A 17,327-nucleotide genomic window follows, 5' to 3' on the forward strand; every position below is an offset into this window, starting at 1 on the left:
TCAAGGCACATGGGACTCTAGTTATGCACTGATGGCAACTGTTCATCTACTTTACCTTTTAGGCAAATTCTTTGAATGTTGTTATATACACATTATATATATTATGACCTAAGTCATTAGAGGAGGGTTGCTTTCGTCTCTATACTAAGGTTCATGCAGACATCCATGCAATTCGATCCGAGGTTGAACCTCAATGCATGGACTTGCTGCAGCTCTCCTGACGTGAGCATGATAGCCTCACATCAGACAGTCTGTGTAATGCATGAGCCATTAAGGAGATTTTGTTCATGTGGACCATTGCTATCTAGGCCCTTCCCCCTATCTTTTTTGTCTGGTCTCTTCAATACTATTGACTATTTATCCTCCCCATTTATTAATTTATATAAATATGATAATATGTAATAAGTAGGTTTCACATATTTTTGTCTCTACCCCCATTTTGTGTGTCCTTTTTTGCAAGTTTAAAACTTATACACTTTGTGATTGAACTTTTGGACTAGATTATATTAATTAGGAGGATGTTTTAAATCATATTCTGGGAGGTTCTTTCTAGACCCTAAAGAGAAGAAGGAGATGCTTGTACAATGGAGATGGTAGTATGATAGCGGCCTGTTGCCATTGGCCAAAAACCTTACTCCAATAGAAAGGAACACTGCGTCTGGATTACACTAACAGACTGGCATAATTATAGCAGGTGCAGGAGCCTATGAGGGGCCCAAAAGGTCCATTTGACACATATGAAAAGACTATTACTATAAAGACCTGTGATAGTTGGGAGATCCTGTTAGAGACTTTGCATTGGGTCCTTGAGGTGTAATAATGAAACATTTGATTTTGCTAGCCGATGTGTTTAGGTAGTAAGAAGTGCCACATTGAGTCTACTGACCTTGTGTTCAAGGACATGACCACAGCTCCGTGGTTGGAACTGTTGCTTTGCATTGCTGGGGTCCTGGGTTCAACTCCCACCAAGGACAACATCTGCAAGGAGTTTGTATGTTCTCCACTTGTGTATGTGGGCTTCTTCTGAATGTGGAGCCCAACTTAGAACAAGGATGATGATGTACGTAAAGTGCTCTAGAATGAATGGTGCTATACAAATGAGTAAAATAAATAAATAAGTCCTCACATGAGTAATACACCAGCCTATGGGACTTATGCAAATACTAATTCACCACCAGCACCTCATCTGGAGTCCAGCATTTTTTAGCGATGTCCCAGCTTGGAACTATTGTGCTTGACCCAAATGCCTGAATTCTGTGTGGTATACTTTATTATAAAGTACATAAAATTGTTTTGATGGCTCACACTGTTGCAAAACGCAAATGTTATTACTTCATGCCTCTCTACAATGTTTTGAAATACATTTTAAAAGTGACACCTAGAGTTATTACTTGACCTAAAAAGCCTTCAAGACTGGACAGTATTAAGAGTAAGTAATATATCACTTCAGTGCGATCACCGCATTGATAAATTATGAAACAACACATTGCTGGCAAAAAAGAAATATTAGAGCTGAAAGTCATATCCAAGGAATTTATTAAAAACAAATCTAATATTAAAAATAGAGTCTAGCTAAATGGAAGGACAAGATGTTCACGGATATCCAGTGTCTGCAAATATGCAGGCGGAAAAACTTTTTAGAAGCAGCAGTGGTTTAATAGCATAACACAGAGATTGATAGCGCTGTCACTGAGGACTGTCAGAAACACAATTTCTATCAGATAAGTAATATATATGGTTTGCATTATACTTCTGCTTAATAATTGGTTGCATGATATGATATATCAAGAAATACTCCCTATTTCCCAATATGATCTGTTTATTTTCTTACAAGGATTCATCTTTCAGCTGTAAGTGGATCATAGTTATACCAAAGTGTGATAAGGTTGTCTTAACACTTGCATCATGGCTTCCTAAAAGCACAATCACAGGAGAGACGGGAACCATTCTGAAAAATAACCCAATTAATCCTATTCAAAGATGGGTGAATTTATTTGACTGGAATTGAATTCTACTTAAATTTTACAAAAATCTGTATTCTTCAGAGTATTGTTTTTCTGTAAATTGCTTCACGTGATTTCTGAAAAATGGCCGCCAACTGTGACCATCAATTTGCTGAACTGTGGAGGGCACGCAAAAGTTTAAAATATAGAAAAAACATAATGCCTCACTGCTCACCTGTCCCTGCATCCCTGCTGCCTCTGGTACCCTGCGTCCTGTCTTCAGGACCTTTTCTTTCCACAGTTGTGCACCGGTGACTTTACTCTAGACCAGGACTACCGACCACAATCCTTGGAAGTCAAGGCAAGCCATAATGTTTTGATATCAAGATGCGCGGTGACCACCGAGGCCTGTTCTAGATTGAAGACATCAGTGCACAACTGCAAAAAGAAAAGTTATGTGGTGACTATTAGGTTTTTTTCTATATTTTTTTACATGTTGTGTTAATTATACTCTGGTGTGAACCCAGAGAAGAAAAGGGAACATTTCACTTGCACAGAATAACTTACTTGAAAATTGAGTTTCCTAGTGAAAGCTGCACAATTTGTTAGATCCACTCATTTCTAATCCTGATGGATCATATTTGATTCATAACTGGGTCAGTCGATCTTTCAATAGGGTGCAGTTTTTCTCTCAGAACCTGGAACTCTAACATTTTTCCTGTGCTTCCCCCTACTCTGAATCTCTCTACCCTAACATATCAGACTTTTGCCTACTGTAGAAATCTTCAAAAGAAACCCAAAGACTTACCTCTTCCGACAAGCCTACAACATGCAGTACCCCTCGTTCCACCATACAACTGCACGACCAGCTCTAAACTCACCTACTGTATCCTAAAAACATCCCACAAAGTTAGACCTTAAAGGGAACATATACTGAATGATTAAATCATGTTTGGATGCATAGCAGAGTGAAGGGAAGGAGTGACGTCCAGGAACGCAGACTTTGATGGAATGGTCAGAGGGCATCATGTTGCATTTGGAGAGCCCTGGATGTGCCATAAAAGAATGGAAATGGATCGCCCCCAGACACAGGGCCACGAGTTCTCGGTACCGGGCCTCTCTGGTTCGGTTCTGAGGCTGTCACGGCGGCTAGACCCGGTCCGCGACCCTGCTAAGGGGCGTCCAATAAAGGTGGTGCAGTCTGTCAGGGGTTGGTGACGCCACCTGTGGTGTTCGGTCAGGGTGACCGACGCTGCTGTGGGGTCCGCTGGGGTGATGGAATGGCAGCTAGATGGTATACCTTCCCACAGGTGAAGTATGTCCCCAGGGCTTCCCAGTAAGATAGATGGTGATGGTGTGAGGTGCAGTCAATAACGAGGACACAAGGTTGCAGTCTCTTTACCTCTTTACTGAAGGCTTCAGGATCCTCAATCCAGAGTACGTTTAACAGGGCTCTCTGAGACCGGCCGGTCCGATGGGCACTTACAGAGTTTCCTTCGCAGATGGAAATCGTTGCCTACCACTAGCGCCTGTGTGTTGTAGTCCTACCCTGCTGAGCATTCGGAATAGTCCTCACAACTGCTGTTCTCGTTCGTCGTTCTCTACAGCTCTCTCTCTCTTTAGTTCCAGATGTTGCTAGTTTCTCGTCCCCCAGTATGTTTTGGCTAGGACGCAACCGTATGACGGGAAGGCTTGGAGGTCTTCCGGGACCCTAGAGACGCCCCTCTCCCAATGTTGCCCCCTATGTCTTCTTAGGAAATTTAGGGTAGACAGCCAACCTATAATTAACTGTCCTGCGGAGTTCTAAGTAAGGCCTGAAGTCAGTTACTCCCGCGGTTTTCCGGCCACTGGCTACACGCCTCAGTAAGATGTTGCCTCGGTCTCACGGCACGACTCTTACTGGCTCTCCTTTGTGCTTGATCTCGTTTACACTGTTCCACAATATCCTTCCCTTCTTATCTCTTTCTTAGGATGCCGCCGCAAGAGGTGCAGGCGTGGCTCCGTAACGTTCTGTTCTGTTTGCTAGGCACCTGCCAGGTTCCCATGCCTGACAGGGACCCCCTGTGTCTTCTCCCTGCAACACCCCCTGCCACGGGATGTTGCCTGAATCCAACCCAGTCAGCTTCTGACTAACTTCCTCCCCAACCCCTAGTTTTACCAATGTGTGGAGTGGCCCAATAAATAAAGCCTTTTTCTCTCCCTAGTGGCCAGAGTGTGAAGTGTAATGTGTTCTGGTGATATCTGGTCAGGAGAATTCCTTCAGTGCCATCAGACGTACCATCACTCCCCTTAGTGGCAGAGTGTCATACTGCAACGACCAGATCTCTGGGGCGCTGCAGAAACACCTCACTAATGACCCTATATTGGAATTGATCTAGTGTGTCCTGGTATGTGAATTTTATAATGTGCTGACATACGTAAATTGTGTAGAGTGCATCAGGTTGACAAAAGTGCGTTGCTAATATGCTTAGGTGACAAACCGCACAATGCTGAAGAGTTGTGGACAGCTCTGAAAGAGCAGGCAGATCTATGGCTGACACCGCTGAACCTACAGCTAGGCATGGTCATGTGTGACAATGGCCAGAACCTGGTGGCGGCTCTGAGGCGAGCTCACACATGTACCATGCCTGGCTCATGTGCTTCAGCTCGTTGTTTAGCGGTTTCTCAAAACCTACCCAGAGCTGCCGGATCTGTTTGTCAAAGTCAGCTACAGCTTCCACCACCCGTGCCATGCTTCAGCAGCGTTTGCAGCTTCCGGCTCACGACTGGTGTGTGATGTCCCCACGCGTTGGACTGCAGGAAAGGATTTGTGAGCAGAAGAGGGCAGTTGTTGACTACCCGCATCAACAAGGCCGTCGTATTCAGTTCAGACTCCACACATAAGACCTCAGGAGTGGACATGGATGTCAGACATGTGTACCATCCTCCAAAACTTTGAAGACTACACCAAGATGGTGAGCGGCGATGACGCCATTATTAGCGTCACCATCCTGCTTCTCTGTGTTCTGAAATGCTCTCTGCTCACAATCAAAGAGGATGCATTGCAGGAGGAGCACAATGAGACGAATCAAGGAACCATACAGGATGATTACACACAGCCCAACCTCATCTCTTCCCAATGTGGATTGGGTGACGAGGAAAAGGAGAAGGAAGAACAGGAGCTAGTTTCATGCGCTATAGACAGTACTACAAGCACAACTGTCATACCGTCTGTTCAGCGTGGATGGCCTCAGGACAGGGAGGAGGAAGGGAGCATGGTCAGTCATTCTCTTGGTAAGGACACAGAAGTCTTGCCTGTTAGCAGTCGGGCACACATGGCTGAATTTATGTGATGCTGCCTTTCCTGTGACCGTCGCATTCTCAAAATTTTGGGTGACAATCATTACTGGTTGGTGACCCTTCTAGAACCATGCTACAAGGAGAACTTTTTATCTCTAATTCCCAAGGCAGACAGGTCTACCAAAATGGGGCAGTACCAGAAGGCCCTTGTTGCGGAATTATTAAAAAAAATTCCCATCTGAAAATGCTGGCGGCAGAGGTCACAGTTCCTTGGACAACCGAGGAGTACAGATGAGAGAGACACAACTCCAATCCAGCAGAGGCAGGGGAACAGTGTCAAAGTTCTGGGAGAGTTTTCTCAGATCCTCCTATCGCTGGAGTGCAAAGTTTTGGAAGATGCTGAGGGAACACCTTGCTGACCGTACCAACATCCTCTGTGATTCCTCTGTGCCTTATAATTATTGATTATTCAAGCTGGACACATGGCATTAACTGGCTCTCTACGCCTTGGAGGTCCTGGCTGCTAGCGTTTTGTCAGAGCGGGTTTTTAGTGCCGCTGGTGGAATTATAACTGATAAGCGCATCTGCCTCTAAAGTGAAAATGCTGACAGGCTGACTACTATAAAAATGAACAAGGGCTGTATTGGGCCAGACTTCTCAACACCACCGAATGATAGCAGCATAACATAAGCTCAAATCTAGTGTCTTTTTTTGGGGAGTTCTATTCCCATGCACCTCTTCATACCCACACATGTCCTCATCCTCCACCACCATATCACCAGGGTGACCGTGGTCCGTGATGCAACACTCACATAATTGTTTTAAAGGGTGTTTATGATGCCCTTAAAAAAATTGTTATATACAGTATATTCATGTGTACCCCCATGGGTAAATGTTTGTCAGCCCATACACTTAGTGCATAGGCATTACAAGACTAGGAGACCCGCTCCTTTCTAATGGGAATTTTTTTTTTATGAGGCCCTCCTCCATGTCTCTTCCAAGGGGCATTGGAGTGCCTCCAAACTTTTGGCAGCCCTTGCATTCACTGCATAGGCAAACACTATGGGAGACCCACTTCCTAATAATGGGAACATTTTTTCATGAGGCTCTCCTCTACGTCTCTTCAAAAGGGCATTGGAGTGCCTCCAAAATTGTGGCAGCCCTTGCATTAACTGCATAGGCAAATACTATGGGAGACCCAATTCCTAATAATGGGAACATTGTTTTCAGGAGGCCCTCCCACCTCTACGTCTCTTCCAAGGGGCATTGGAGTTCCTCCAAATTTTTGGCAGCTGTTGCTTCACTGCATAGACAAACATTATGGGAGACCCACTTCCTAATAATGGGAACATTCTTTTTCATGAGGCCCTCCTCTACGTCTCTTCCAAGGGGCATTGGAGTAGGTCCAATTTTTGGCAGCCCTTGCATTCACTGCGTAGGCAAACAATATGGGAGCCCCCTTGTTTAATAATGGGAACAACAAAGCATAGTGAGGGCCGACTGCTGGCTCTTTAAGAATAGTAAAGGCTGCCTGATGGCCCTATAAAAATACAGTAGGCTTTGTAACTTTCAGAGGCCCTCCTTCATAAATTAAACAGGATGTGTCTGATGGTGTGTCACACACCACATGGCCAGATAAGGTTGTAAAATATTAAAATGACATTTCCCAGTGAATGCATATGTTTTGGTCAAAAGCAATGCTAAAGTTCAAAAACGCATAAAAAAACGCTATGTGTAAACATAGCCCAAGGTGTGGAGGAGCTTTTTTGTTTTTGGTTATTTATTTTGCCTTATATACAAGTCATTACCCTGGATGGGATGTTCCTTAACCCCTTAATCCCATTGGACGTACTATCCCGTCAAGGTGACCTGGAACTTAATTCCCAGTGACAGGATAGTACGTCCAGTGCTGACTATCGCAGCTGACATCCAGCACTATGTGCCAGGAGTGGTCACGGATCGCCCCCGGCACATTAACCCCGCCACACTGCGATCAAACATGATCGCACTGTTCCGGTGGTATAGGGAAGCATCGCGCAGGGAGGGGGCTCCCTGCGTGCTTCCCTGAGACCCTCGGAGCAACGCGATGTGATCGCGTTGCTGCGAGGGTCTCTTACCTCCTCCTCCCTGCAGGCCCGGATCCAAAATGGCCGTGGGGCTGCATCCGGGTCCTGCAGGGAGGTGGCTGGTAAGCCTCACCACTGTGCCTGTGGGATTGCTGATCTGACACAGTGCACAAAAAAGTGTCAGATCAGCAATCTGTCAAATTAATGTGATGCCCCCCCCCCCCCAGGGCAAAGTAAAAAGTAAATAAAAAAAGTTAGGGTTGGGGCTAAAGTTAGGGTTAGGGTTGGGACTAAAGTTAGGGTTAGGGTTGGGGCTAAAGTTAGGGTTAGGGTTTGGATTACATTTACGGTTGGGATTAGGGTTCGGGGTGTGTCAGGGTTAGGGGTGTGGTTAGGGTTACCATTGAGATAAGGGTTAGGGGTGTGTTTGGAATAGGGTTTCAGTTATAATTGGGGGGTTTACACTGTTTAGGCACATCAGGTCTCTCCAAACGCGACGTGGCGTCCGATCTCAATTTCAGACAATTCTGCGTTGAAAAAGTAAAACAGTGCTCCTTCCCTTCCGAGCTCTCCCGTGCACCCAAACAGGGGTTTACCCCAACATATGGGGTATCAGTGTACTCAGGACACATTGGACAACAACTTTTGGGGTCCAATTTCTCCTGTTACCCTTGAGAAAATATAAAACTGGGGGCTAAAAAATAATTTTTGTGGAAAAAAAAGATTTTTCATTTTCACGGCTTTGCGTTATAAAATGTAGTGAAACACTTGGGGGTTCAAAGTTCTCACAACACATCTAGATAAGTTCCATAGGGGGTCTATTTTACAAAATAGTGTCACTTGTGGGGGGTTTCAATGTTTAGGCACATCAGTGGCTCTCCAAACGCAACATGGCGTCCCATCTCAATTCCAGTCAATTTTGCATTGAAAAGTCAAATGGCGCTCCTTCCCTTCTGAGCTCTGCCATGCGCCCAAACAGTGGTTTACTCCCACATTTGGGGTATCAGCGTACTCAGGACAAATTGCACAACAACTTTTCGGGTCCAATCTCTTCTCTTACTCTTGGGAAAATAAAAAATTGGGGATGAAAAGATCACTTTGTGAAAAATATGATTTTTTTATTTTTACGGCTCTGCATTATAAACTTCTGTGAATCACTTATTGGGTCAAACTGCTCACCACACATCTAGATAAGTTCCTTAGGGGGTCTACTTTCTAAAATGGTGTAACTTGTTGGGGGTTTCTATGTTTAGGCACATCAGGGGCTCTCCAAACGCAACATGGCGTCCCATCTCAATTCCAGTCAATTTTGCATTGAAATGTCAAATGGCGCTCCTTCGCTTCCGAGCTCTGCCATGCGCCCAAACAGTGGTTTACCCCCACATATCGGGTATCAGTGCTCTCAGGACAAATTGTGCAACAACATTTGGGGTCCATTTTCTCCTGTTACCCTTGGTAAAATAAAACAAATTGGAGCTGAAGTAATTTTTTTGTGAAAAAAAGTTAAATGTTCATTTTTAATTAAACATTCCAAAAATTCCTGTGAAACACCTGAAGGGTTAATAAACTTCTTGAATGTGGTTTTGAGCACCTTAAGGGGTGAAGTTTTTAGAATGGTGTCAGTCTTGGGTATTTTCTATCATATAGACCCCTAAAAATGACTTAAAATAAGAACTTTTAACCCTTATAACTCCCTAAAAAAATATATTTTGGTTCCAAAATTGTGCTGATGTAAAGTAGACATGTGGGAAATGTTACTTATTAAGTATTTTGTGTGACATTTTTCTGTGATTTAAGGACATAAAAAATTTCAAAATTTTTGCCAAATTTCCATTTTTTTCACAAATAAACGCAGGTAATATCAAAGAAATTTTACCACTATCATGAAGTACAATATATCACGAGAAAACCTTGTCAGAATCACTGGGATCCGTTGAAGCGTTCCAGAGTTATAACCTCATAAAGGGACAGTGGTCATTATTGTAAAAATTGGCCCGGTCATTAACGTGCAAACCACGGGGTTAACATATTTCCCAGGAAAATCCATTTTGGTTTCGTTTTTGTATGTTTTATTGTAAGTCTGTAAAAGTGGCGTCACACTCTGACAACATTATTCACAGCAGTGACCTGGGAGTCAGAAATGCTTCCAGGGGTCTTCCCCATGCTGTTCCCATGTCATTTGAGCACTGTTCTCATCTATGTCCGCAATTTCTAGTCTCTCTGCAGACCACCACGGGGGAAGGGGGCGCCGGAAAAATGCTCGATTTCCCATAGACTTACATTGGGCTCATTGCTTGGGTCAAGCACCCAAGCATTCCAATTTGCTCAATCCGAGCAATGAGCACCCAGGCATTTTAGTGCTCGCCCATCACTAATTGGCATGTGTTAGTTGTGTAGTGTACATCAGGATGGCATATGTGAGTTTGAATTTAGTAGTCCATGAATGTGTGGTACAATTTGGAACTTTCTTTTATACATAGGCCAGATTTGGGGGGGCAGGTGTCGCATTGATAAGTGGTGTCTTTTCGTAACCCTCTTCTGTCTCCACAGTGCATACAAATCGTACTAATGTCATGAGTAAGCCAAAAACCTAGAAAAACCCTAAAACTAACAATTTTATTACATATATTCTACAATAGACAAAAAAACAACAAACAGATCACAAAATAAATCTAAACCTCTTAAAATGGAAAGTTACCCCTATCCTTAGGTCTGCCGTCAGCGAAGGTTGGCACCATAATTTGGAAGAGAAATGGCACCCCACTCCCTGGCGACTGTCCCTGTGTAGCTCTGGAAATCTCTACGCTACACCTGCAAATAAATATATACAGTTAGGGCCAGAAATATTTGGACAGTGACACAATTTTCGCGAGTTGGGCTCTGCATGCCACCACATTGGATTTGAAATGAAACCTCTACAACAGAATTCAAGTGCAGATTGTAACGTTTAATTTGAAGGGTTGAACAAAAATATCTGATAGAAAATGTAGGAATTGTACACATTTCTTTACAAACACATTTTAGGAGGTCAAAAGTAATTGGACAAATAAACATAACCCAAACAAAATATTTTTATTTTCAATATTTTGTTGCAAATCCTTTGGAGGCAATCACTGCCTTAAGTCTGGAACCCATGGACATCACCAAACGCTGGGTTTCCTCCTTCCTAATGCTTTGCCAGGCCTTTACAGCCGCAGCCTTCAGGTCTTGCTTGTTTGTGGGTCTTTCCGTCTTAAGTCTGGATTTGAGCAAGTGAAATGCATACTCAATTGGGTTTAGATCTGGAGATTGACTTGGCCATTGCAGAATGTTCCACTTTTTGGCACTCATGAACTCCTGGGTAGCTTTGGCTGTATGCTTGGGGTCATTGTCCATCTGTACTATGAAGCTCTGTCCAATCAACTTTGCAGCATTTGGCTGAATCTGGGCTGAAAGTATATCCCGGTACACTTCAGAATTCATCCGGCTACTCTTGTCTGCTCTTATGTCATCAATAAACACAAGTGACTCAGTGCCATTGAAAGCCATGCATGCCCATGCCATCACGTTGCCTCCACCATGTTTTACAGAGGATGTGGTCTGCCTTGGATCATGTGCCGTTCCCTTTCTTCTCCAAACTTTTTTCTTCCCATCATTCTGGTACAGGTTGATCTTTCTCATCTGTCCATAGAATACTTTTCCAGAACTGAGCTGGCTTCTTGAGGTGTTTTTCTGCAAATTTAACTCTGGCCTGTCTATTTTTGGTATTGATGAATGGTTTGCATCTAGATGTGAACCCTTTGTATTTACTGTCATGGAGTCTTCACTTTACTGTTGACTTAGAGACAGATACACCTACTTCACTGAGAGTGTTCTGGACTTCAGTTGATGTTGTGAACGGGTTCTTCTTCACCAAATTAAGTATGCGGCGATCATCCACCACTGTTGTCATCCGTGGACGCCCAGGCCTTTTTGAGTTCCCAAGCTCACCAGTCAATTCCTTTTTTCTCAGAATGTACCCAACTGTTGATTTTGCTACTCCAAGCATGTCTGCTATCTCTCTGATGGATTTTTTCTTTTTTTTCAGCCTCAGGATGTTCTGCTTCACCTCAATTGAGAGTTCCTTTGACCGCATGTTGTCTGCTCACAGCAACAGCTTCCAAATGCAAAACCACACACCTTGAATCCACCCCTGACCTTTTAACTACTTCATTGATTACAGGTTAACGAGGGAGACGCCTTCAGAGTTAATTGCAGCCCTTAGAGTCCATTGTCCAATTACTTTTGGTCCCTTGAAAAAGAGGACGCTATGCATTACAGAGCTATGATTCCTAAACCCTTTCTCCGATTTGGATGTGGAAACTATCATATTGCAGCTGGGAGTGTGCACTTTCAGCCCATATTACATATATAATTGTATTTCTGAACATGTTTTTGTAAACAGCTAAAATAACAAAACTTGTGTCACTGTCCAAATATTTCTGGCCCTAACTGTATGAAGTGTCACCTGCTTATAGATAGACTAGATAAATATAGCAGAATAAAGGTAAGGGGGAAGGTAAATAATAGCTGAGTCCATAAAGAGATAATCATAGACTTGTTGCTATACCACATCCTACTGGAAAGATGAGAAATATGACAAAGGAGTGTCTAAAGCTTTTCTAATGTATGCCTCGATGTATAGCAATCAAAATATTAAGTCTTGACAAAGAGACTAAATTCAGTCCTTATATAATATTAGATGAGAAAAGTGCCTGATCAAATGCTATCGCTATTGTCACTATATAATCATTTATTGATAGTACCTGAAATGGAAAGCACTTCTTAAAATGTGTACTAAGCAGGCATGAACAGCAGCATCAACACATGCTATCATTACCATGTTCAATGCACTATACCATATTAGCATGTCATAATACAGATATTACCAGCCAAATGGCAAGTCAGCCAATCAAATATCGACAGCATTGTGGATTTTGATTAAGACCCCATATGAATGTTCATCTGGCCTCCTGACGAACCATGTTTGGGGAAACACCTAAAGGCGTTTGAAAGCACTTTAAAGTGAACCTGTCACCTGAATTTGGCGGGACTGGTTTTGGGTCATATGGGCGGAGTTTTCAGGTGATTGATTCACCCTTTCCTTACCCGCTGGCTGCATGCTGCCTGCAATATTGGATTAAAGTTCTTTCTCTGTCTTCCGTAGTACACGCCTCCGCAAGGCAATCTTGCCTTGTGCAGGCATGTACTATGGAGGACAGAGAATGAACTTCAATCCAATATTGGAGCCAGCATACAGCCAGCGGGTAAGGAAAGGTTGAATCAAACACCCGAAAACTCCGCCCATATGACCCAAAACCAGTCCCGCCAAATTCAGGTGACAGGTTCACTTTAAATACAGCTCTAGCAAAAATTAACAGACCACTGCAAAATTTTCAGTTTGTCTGATTTTTCTCTTTATAGGTATATTTTTTTTAGTAAAATGTAAATTGTTCTTTTATTAACATAGTAACATAGTTAGTAAGGCCGAAAAAAGACATTTGTCCATCCAGTTCAGCCTATATTCCATCATAATAAATACCCAGATCTACGTCCTTCTACAGAACCTAATAATTGTATGATACAATATTGTTCTGCTCCAGGAAGACATCCAGGCCTCTCTTGAACCCCTCGACTGAGTTCGCCATCACCACCTCCTCAGGCAAGCAATTCCAGATTCTCACTGCCCTAACAGTAAAGAATCCTCTTCTATGTTGGTGGAAAAACCTTCTCTCCTCCAGACGCAAAGAATGCCCCCTTGTGCCCGTCACCTTCCTTGGTATAAACAGATCCTCAGCGAGATATTTGTATTGTCCCCTTATATACTTATACATGGTTATTAGATCGCCCCTCAGTCGTCTTTTTTCTAGACTAAATAATCCTAATTTCGCTAATCTATCTGGGTATTGTAGTTCTCCCATCCCCTTTATTAATTTTGTTGCCCTCCTTTGTACTCTCTCTAGTTCCATTATATCCTTCCTGAGCACCGGTGCCCAAAACTGGACACAGTACTCCATGTGCGGTCTAACTAGGGATTTGTACAGAGGCAGTATAATGCTCTCATCATGTGTATCCAGACCTCTTTTAATGCACCCCATGATCCTGTTTGCCTTGGCAGCTGCTGCCTGGCACTGGCTGCTCCAGGTAAGTTTATCATTAACTAGGATCCCCAAGTCCTTCTCCCTGTCAGATTTACCCAGTGGTTTCCCGTTCAGTGTGTAATGGTGATATTGATTCCCTCTTCCCATGTGTATAACCTTACATTTATCATTGTTAAACCTCATCTGCCACCTTTCAGCCCAAGTTTCCAACTTATCCAGATCCATCTGTAGCAGAATACTATCTTCTCTTGTATTAACTGCTTTACATAGTTTTGTATCATCTGCAAATATCGATATTTTACTGTGTAAACCTTCTACCAGATCATTAATGAATATGTTGAAGAGAACAGGTCCCAATACTGACCCCTGCGGTACCCCACTGGTCACTTCGACCCAGTTAGAGACTATACCATTTATAACCACCCTCTGCTTTCTATCACTAAGCCAGTTACTAACCCATTTACACACATTTTCCCCCAGACCAAGCATTCTCATTTTGTGTACCAACCTCTTGTGCGGCACGGTATCAAACGCTTTGGAAAAATCGAGATATACCACGTCCAATGACTCACCGTGGTCCAGTCTATAGCTTACCTCTTCATAAAAACTGATTAGATTGGTTTGACAGGAGCGATTTCTCATAAACCCATGCTGATATGGAGTTAAACAGTTATTCTCATTGAGATAATCCAGAATAACATCCCTCAGAAACCCTTCAAATATTTTACCAACAATAGAGGTTAGACTTACTGGCCTATAATTTCCAGGTTCACTTTTAGAGCCCTTTTTGAATATTGGCACCACATTTGCTATGCGCCAGTCCTGCGGAACAGACCCTGTTGCTATAGAGTCACTAAAAATAAGAAATAATGGTTTATCTATTACATTACTTAGTTCTCTTAGTACTCGTGGGTGTATGCCATCCGGACCCGGAGATTTATCTATTTTAATCTTATTTAGCCGGTTTCGCACCTCTTCTTGGGTTAGATTGGTGACCCTTAATATAGGGTTTTCATTGTTTCTTGGGATTTCACCTAGCATTTCATTTTCCACCGTGAATACCATGGAGAAGAAGGTGTTTAATATGTTAGCTTTTTCCTCGTCATCTACAACCATTCTTTCCTCACTATTTTTTAAGGGGCCTACATTTTCAGTTTTTATTCTTTTACTATTGATATAGTTGAAGAACAGTTTGGGATTAGTTTTACTCTCCTTAGCAATGTGCTTCTCTGTTTCCTTTTTGGCAGCTTTAATTAGTTTTTTAGATAAAGTATTTTTCTCCCTATAGTTTTTTAGAGCTTCAATGGTGCCATCCTGCTTTAGTAGTGCAAATGCTTTCTTTTTACTGTTAATTGCCTGTTTTACTTCTTTGTTTAGCCACATTGGGTTTTTCCTATTTCTAGTCCTTTTATTCCCACAAGGTATAAACCGCTTACACTGCCTATTTAGGATGTTCTTAAACATTTCCCATTTATTATCTGTATTCTCATTTCTGAGGATATTGTCCCAGTCTACCAGATTAAGGGCATCTCTAAGCTGTTCAAACTTTGCCTTCCTAAAGTTCAGTGTTTTTGTGACTCCCTGACAAGTCCCCCTAGTGAAAGACAGGTGAAACTGTACAATATTGTGGTCGCTATTTCCTAAATGCCCAACCACCTGCAGATTTGTTATTCTGTCAGGTCTATTAGATAGTATTAGGTCTAAAAGTGCTGCTCCTCTGGTTGGATTCTGCACCAATTGTGAAAGATAATTTTTCTTGGTTATTAGCAGAAACCTGTTGCCTTTATGGGTTTCACAGGTTTCTGTTTCCCAGTTAATATCCGGGTAGTTAAAGTCCCCCATAACCAGGACCTCATTATGGGTTGCAGCTTCATCTATCTGCTTTAGAAGTAGACTTTCCATGGTTTCTGTTATATTTGGGGGTTTGTAACAGACCCCAATGAGAATTTTGTTACCATTTTTCCCTCCATGAATTTCGACCCATATGGACTCAACATCCTCATTCCCTTCGCTAATATCCTCCCTTAAAGTGGACTTTAGACAAGACTTTACATAGAGACAAACCCCTCCTCCTCTCCGATTTTTACGATCCTTTCTAAACAGACTGTAACCCTGTAAGTTAACTGCCCAGTCATAGCTTTCATCTAACCATGTCTCAGTTATTCCCACTATGTCAAAGTTACCTGTAGATATTTCTGCTTCTAGTTCTTCCATCTTGTTTGTCAGGCTTCTGGCGTTTGCGAGCATGCAGTTTAGAGGATTTTGTTTTGTTCCAATCTCCTCACTGTGGATTGTTTTAGAAATGTTCTTACCTCCCTTCTGAGTATGTTTTCCTGGGTCGTCTTTGTTCGAGTCTAATGTTTTTCTTCCCGTCCCCTCTTCTTCTAGTTTAACGCCCTCCTGATGAGTGTAGCGAGTCTTCTGGCGAATGTGTGTTTCCCAGGTTTGTTGAGGTGTAGTCCGTCTCTGGCGAGGAGTCCATCATACCAGTAATTCACACCGTGGTCCAGGAATCCAAATCCTTGTTGTCTGCACCATCGTCTTAGCCAGTTGTTTGCATCAAGGATCCTGTTCCATCTCCTGGTGCCATGCCCGTCTACTGGAAGGATAGAAGAAAAAACTACCTGTGCATCCAGTTCCTTTACTTTCTTCCCCAACTCTTCAAAATCCTTGCAGATTGTCGGTAGGTCCTTCCTTGCCGTGTCATTGGTGCCAACATGTATCAGAAGAAATGGGTGGACGTCCTTGGAGCTGAAGAGCTTTGGTATCCTATCGGTCACATCCTTGATCATCGCACCTGGAAGGCAGCATACTTCTCTTGCAGTTATGTCCGGTCTGCAGATGGCTGCTTCGGTGCCATAAACTTCTGACAACATGTCTCCGAATTTCCAAGCAAAAATGTTTTTTTTTCTGAAAAGGAGAAAATGTCAAAATTAAAAACAAAACAGAGCTTTCAGACCTCAAATAATGAAAAGAAAAGAAGTTCATAATCATTTAGAAACAACAATACTAATGTTTTAACTCAGGAAGAGTTCAGAAATCAATATTTTGTGGAATAACCATGACTTTTAATCACAGCTTTCATGTGTCTTGGCTGCTTTCCTCCAGTCTTTCACACTGCTTCTGGTGCAAAAATGTAAGCCGTTCTTCTTTGTTTGATGGCTTGTGACTATCCATCATCCTCTTGATTACATTCCAGAGGTTTTCAGTGGGGTTCAGGTCTGGAGATTTGGCTGCCCCTGACAGGGTTCTGATATGGTGGTCTCTTAATTGTTGCCAGAGCTGTATCTTGACATGCATATTTCTCTCCTTTGGCCTATGAACTGGCAGGTGTTTCATGCATAGATGGGAGGTATTTCAAGTATAACTTACCCCCGTCTATATTAATATCATGATTGCTATATTTTTGCACAGAGCACAAGCACTTTATATTTGATTAGCTGAGGATTGTAGGATGCACACATGGATGTGATTCTTTTTTACTGCGCTATCTGATACTAACCCTAACTCAATTCAGTAATGGAGACGATGAGTGCTACAGTATATTTTTACTGTCCATATTCTGGTTTCACACTTGCATTGGGCAGAGCTGCGGAGGGCTGCATAGTTCCACCGTTAAGCCCTGCCCACAACTGCACCTCTTCCATTCAGCTCCGCCTACATCGGCATGCATCCTGCGTACCTATCTTTAACATTGTGTACGCTGCGTCGACCGCAACAAAAGTTTGGTGCTCAATGGTTGTAGGAAGCACAGATGTTTTTTTCTTTTTTCCGCACTGACCCTAACCCTAACTCAATTCCTTAAAAAAAATACTGTTGTAGATGAGGATAACTACAGTATATTTTTACTGTCCCTAATTTAATCCTGTCAACTAATCAAAATATTTTTACTCATTTCTTTTTTTCACAAAAACAAAACA

The sequence above is a fragment of the Ranitomeya imitator genome, chromosome 1, assembly GCF_032444005.1.
Source record: "Ranitomeya imitator isolate aRanImi1 chromosome 1, aRanImi1.pri, whole genome shotgun sequence".
Classification (NCBI taxonomy): Eukaryota; Metazoa; Chordata; class Amphibia; order Anura; family Dendrobatidae; genus Ranitomeya; species Ranitomeya imitator.